Source organism: Crocodylus siamensis, chromosome 1, assembly GCF_052110815.1.
Source record: "Crocodylus siamensis isolate JL-2025a chromosome 1, ASM5211081v1, whole genome shotgun sequence".
Classification (NCBI taxonomy): Eukaryota; Metazoa; Chordata; order Crocodylia; family Crocodylidae; genus Crocodylus; species Crocodylus siamensis.
This window is the reverse complement of record NC_143395.1, coordinates 323,331,458-323,337,457: the sequence shown is the minus strand read 5'-3', so window position 1 is coordinate 323,337,457 and position 6,000 is coordinate 323,331,458.

The following is a 6,000-nucleotide window of genomic DNA, read 5'->3' as shown; positions in this document are numbered from 1 at the left end:
CAGACTGGAGGTTAATATTGGACATGCTGTAACAGTCAAAGATTCGTGTTGTGTTGAATCAGCATGTGGAGCAATCCTCCAGAGCTCTCTGCTCAGAACACCCTGTCCCCAGTCACAGATGTTTAAATCTAGAGACTATTACTTTGACTACCCAGGGGACCTAAGATGCCAGGTGGTACATAAGTTAGGAAGGACGAGAACAGAAGCACATGGAATTTTGTAGATCAAATCAATGTAACTGACTTATACTTTCTACATCTAAGAACACCTAATAGCTTGGCAGCCATTTCTGTCCCAGCTATGGAATCAAAGCAGTGTCCAAATGGAGCTCTAGGAAGGGGAGTTTATTCATAGATTTTAAAGACCATAAGAGACCATCCATTCATCTTGCCCTCCTGTATAAATTAGAATGAAGAACCTTGTGCAATAATCACTGTAATGAGTTTGCTGCTTCTTGTTTGAGCTAAAGCACAGTTTTTAATAATATAACTAATCTTAGGGGAAAAGATTTAATGTGAAGGAGAATCTATCACATCCTTAGGTACATCTCCAATAGCTAATTAATCTCACTGAAAAAAAAATTCTATTTGACTTTAGGATCATAGGATTATAGGAAAGTAGGGCTGGAACAGACCTCAGAAAATAATCTAGTCCAGCCCCTCATTCAAATCAGGTTGACTGTCCAACCTGCTCTCGAAAATTTGCAGGGATGGAAATTCCACAGCTTCTCTAGGTGACTTGCTCCAATGCTTAACCAGCCTCATGGTCATAAAAGTCCCTCTAATCTCCAACCTAAATTTCCTCTGCTGCACCTGGAAGCCCTTGTTCCTAGTCCTGTCCCCTATGGCGACAAAGAAAAGCCCATCTTCATCCCTACTTCAATCATCATTGAGCAACTTGAAGATGGTTATCAAATCCCCTCTCAGTCTTTTCTTCTCCAGACTAAATAGCCATATTTCTTTCAATCTTTCCTCATAAGCAGGGATCCTGGTTTTCTCTGATTTTAAAAAAAAATCCCCAATTTTCAGATTAAAAAAGTAACCCAAAATCCACATTTTTTCTGTGATTAAAATGAAATACCACTAATATATGCCACAAATATATATATTAGTGACACTAATATATGACACACATAGCATTTCATTATATATGTATACATGTATACACATATATATATACACATACAGGATCCCTGCTCATCAATCTTGCTTCCCAGGCACCTACTCTTTTTTGTCACTCTGCACTGGACTCTTCCCAATCTGTCCACATAGTTCTTGAAGTATGGAGCCCAAAACTGGACACGGTATTCCAAGTGAGGCCTCACTAATGCTGAATAGTGTGGAAGAATCACTTCCCCTGATTTGAAAGTGCCACTCCTACTAGCAACTGTATCTTTGCCTGTTCAATCAAAGAATCTTCTTTTTCCTTACTACACTTGGGGAAGAGGTGGTTTGTAGTGGCTTGCATACTGGGATCAAATATGTTGTGAATAAATGCAGCTACACAGATTTCTCATTACAAACAGGTTTTCCAGATCTTGAATCATTCTATAGATGTTTTTGAGCTATGGACACCAAAACTGAACATGTTATTCTAGTAACATGTTGGAACCAGCTTCCAAGAGAAGTGGTGCAGGCTCCTACCCTGGGGGTGTTTAAGAGGAGGTTAGATGAACATCTTGCTGGGGTCATTTGACCCCAGTACTCTTTCCTGCCATGGCAGGGGGTTGGACTAGATGATCTGCTCAGGTCCCTTCCGACCCTACAAACTGTGAAACTATGAAACTATGAAACATAACCTCACTGATGCTGTATGCAAAACTACTTACTTGATGTTTCCTGTGCCATATAACTGAAGATTGCATCTGCTTTCTTAACAGCAAGCTTGAAGCTGTGAGTTCGTGTCTAAATAAATTGGTTATAATTATTTTATAGTCCTTTTCAGTGTCTCTGCCAAAGCCAACCTGAGCAGGGTGTGGGGCCTGGGGAAAATCAGCCCATGTGGGGCCCCGCCCCGATCCTGCACACCCCGGACCTGAAGAAACTGCCATTACCATGGGCAGTGGTGGCGGCTGGGGAGGGGGAGCAGGATACGGAGTGGCTGGATGCAAACCCAGCAGTGGTGGTGCAAAGTTGCTGTGGCCACTCTGCCCAGCTCTGTGGGGCCCCCCCAAAATGCGGTGCCTGGGGTGGTCACCCTGATTTGCCCCCCCCACCCCGCCCCTCTTAGGGACAGCCCTGGTTTCTGCCTTCCAAAACCCTGTCTCAGCCTGTAACTATGCCCTAAATACATGATGAGGTATCTGGCTATACTACATTAGAGGTAATTCAGATGAATGTTCCTAGTTATTTTATTTATACAATTATCTTGTGCCATATTTTTTATCATGCCACCAATTTTTGTTTCATTTGTAAATTTGCTTTGAGATACTTGATAATATTGAATAACAATGGGCCAACTGTGCGTCCCTATAGGACCCCTTTGGATGGTTACCAGGGATCCTTTTTTTGTGTGATAAAAAAATCACCAATTTTCAGATTCAAAAAATAACCACAAATCCACATTTTTTCTGTGATTAAAATGAAACACCACTAATATCTATCTATCTATCTATCTATCTATGTAGAAATGGTTATTTTTATCAACAAAATTTTATAACCTTATCCAAAAGATGATGAAGCTTATTTATAATACATTGTTTGGTAATAATTATACTTCCATCTTTTAATTATTTCATGACTTTTTTCACCTCAAACAGCCATTTTATGATTTTGACCAGACTAATATCAGGCTAACTAGCCCGTCTATCTCACTTGCCCTTTTAAAATATTGTCAGTGGAAAAATCTTGGAAACTTTTTTCTTGATAATGTCCTGAGAATTCTTCCTTCCCACCCCCTCATGCTGGGATTGTGGACAGAAATCAACTTGCCACTGCTCCCCTCACTGCCAAATTTCCAAGCCCACAGGGAGCTCTGTGGGTTCAATGGCATCGTGCCGAAGGCCACATCTGGCCTGCAGGCTAGAGGCTGAGTACCCCTGAACTAGTGCATCCTAAGGGTCCCACCAGAAGCCAGGGATGATGAACCTTATCATAGGCTCATCCAGAAGCTATTCTGGCAGCAGAGCTTTGAGACACCAGAAATGCTGCATGCTTTCTTTAGTTGGCAATGAGAAGTGAGACCTAAGAAGTCTATTGAAGGAATCTCCATATTTCATCTGCTACCCCAATGAGAAGGCAATTTCATGTCTGGGTAATGGTTACCTTTCCTTTACCCAAAGAAGGAAGAGAGCACACAGACTTATCAGGTACACTTGCTGGGTCTGCATCATTTTTCAAGCTGAGCTATAAACATACCAGTCCTCTTACTCTGAGTTAAGGGTGCAACTTGGGCCTATTCCAACCAGAAGCAAGATATGCTTGCTCCCACATTCTATAAACTCCCTATTAGAGTTATATTATCTTGGTAGCACCTAATTGGCATAGAACTAACCCACTGCCTGGTTAAAAAAAAAAATACTTACTTCACTCAGGACTGCCTAAGTTCCCATTTTGGAGAGGCATTCCCCTTCTTCAGTGTGAAGATGGGCTGGAAGCAGGAGGACAGCAGTAGGGCTGTGCGTTTAGACTTCCATTTCACCATTTTGATGGAGCAGCATTTTGTTTCTAGTTTTGTTTTGTTTTGAAAACACTGTTCCATTTTGTTTCATTGAAACTGTTTTGCTGTTTCGACATTTCACCCATAGCTTATAATGGGGAAGAATAAAACTGCCTATAACTTTGTAATTTCTTTCCTGATTTAGGTTAAACTTACAGAGATAGTAGCTGCTTCTGAGGTCATGAAGCCTGCCAAGTTTTAAAGAGCAGGGGTTTAAGATGCAGGGGTTTCTGGGAAACTGCACCTCAAACTTTTCATAGCATAATTTGTTTCACTTGTAAGTGTGAAGGCACAGAGAAAGCTCAGTTCAAACAGTGCTTTTTATGCTGTTTTTCCTTCCCTCCCCAAAAGCACTGAGATTGGAAGGGACCTCAGGATCACAGTCACTGGCTAGCTACACAGTCAATATCAGAGCAGTCCTTCCCCCTTCTTCTCCCTCCTTCTCCTTAATTTCTCTTTAGCTGCAAACAAGACCAGCTTTGAAACTCGAAACATTTAAAAAATTTTGAAACATTTTGACTGCCCTTGTTTTGTTTCAAAGCTACTTTGAAGCCTTTCATTTTTGTTTCAATTTCACTATTTCAAGTTCAAAATGAGTTGAAATAGGACTGAAATGAAACAGCCCGCGAAATTTCACACAGCCTTAGCCAGCAGTTCCTTTTAAACAATCGCAGTTTTTGAGCTTCTAGGCAGAGATATCAAATTCCCTCTCTTCCTAACCACAGGTCAATAAAGTCTAAAAAGAGGTTGCATTGGTCCTTCTATACTGGAAATGTGTGTGCATGGAATGAGGTACTTTGCTTTCCTTGCAGAGACTTCAACTCTTGCTCCAGAGACTCCAACAGCAGAGAAGGGAAAAGCAGTGGTAATAACAGTGGCACAGGAACAGAAGCTCGAAGTGAAGCTCTTGGATGCATCATTTTTCACAGAAGTGCCATGAGACAAGAGGCTAAACTGAAAATTTGCCTTGAATATATTCTCTTCACAGCAGAGCCCTTCTCCATCAAAACAAGAACTAGAAACAGACTGAGCCTTGGAGAGATATGCTGGTGACCCTCTCCTAATATCAAGCAGCTGAACCTCCATTGAACTGGCCATCGATTGAGGACAGCATGATCTGGTGATGTATGAATATGCGCGTGTGTGTGGGTGTGGGTGTGGGTGTGGGTGTGTGTGGGTGGGTATTAGCTGAGGGTTTTAAGAGAGGTATATATAAATTCAATAAACTTACCCCTGTTCAAAAGAAACTCGGGACTTAGTGCTTTTTGTCACACTACAGCTTTAGGTGCAAGATATGGGAGATGATAGTGCCGTTACACAGCACTGGTTAGTCCTTGTCTAGAGTAGTGTGTGCATTTTGGGGATCAACACTTTTAAGAAAATGTGGAAAAGTTAGACAAGGTCTGGAGGTGGGTGAACAAAATGTTAAAAAGCTTGGAACATAAGTCACACAAGCAGAAGTTGAAGGAAACAGGCATGTTCAACTTGTGGAGTAGACATGATACCAGTTTTCAAATATCTGAAAAGCTTCCATAAAGAACAGGGAGAACATATTTCCTCTCTTGCTGCAGAGATCAGGATTCAGACCAATGGCTTGAAGTTAGACCATAGTAGGTTTAAATTAGATATCAGGAAAAGCTTTTCACTGTTAGAACAATGAGGCATTAGAATAGACTGTCTAGTTTTCAGCACTGAGAACAGTTTAACTCCATCCTCTTTTGTACCCCACTTCAGGTAGTTGAAGGCTGCTATTAAATCCCCTCTCAGTCCTCTCCAGACTAAATAAGCCAAGTTCCCTCAGCTTCTCCTTAGAACGTGCCCCAGCCCCCTACCCATTTTCATTGCCTTTTGCTGAACTTTCTCCAATTTGTCTGCATCCTTTCTCTAGTGGGGGGCTCAAAGCTGAACACAATATTCTGGAAGTGGCCTCACCAATGCTGGACAGAGGGAAATAATTACTCTCCTCAGTCTGCTGGGCACCTTCCTAGCCCAGTATGCTATTAGCCTTCTTGGCAACAAGGGCACACTGTTGACTCATATTCAGCTTATTGCCCACTGTAACCTCTGGGTCCTTTCCTCCAGAACTGCTGCTTAGCCATTCGATCCCCAGCCTATGCCATTGTCTATGTTCTACTATTGGTATTTACCGTGCTTCTGGGCATTGATGATTGCCACATGGGGCCAAGAATGTTTTTTATCTTCCCCCAAAGCTGAAGCCAAGGGTGGAGATTTTGACTGGGAAGTGCCATTGCTTCTTCTAGAACTTAAAACTGGAAATTCCTTGCTAGAGCAACTTGCCCCTCCACTCGGGTTAGACCAATTGCTATATTTGGGTTCAGGAAA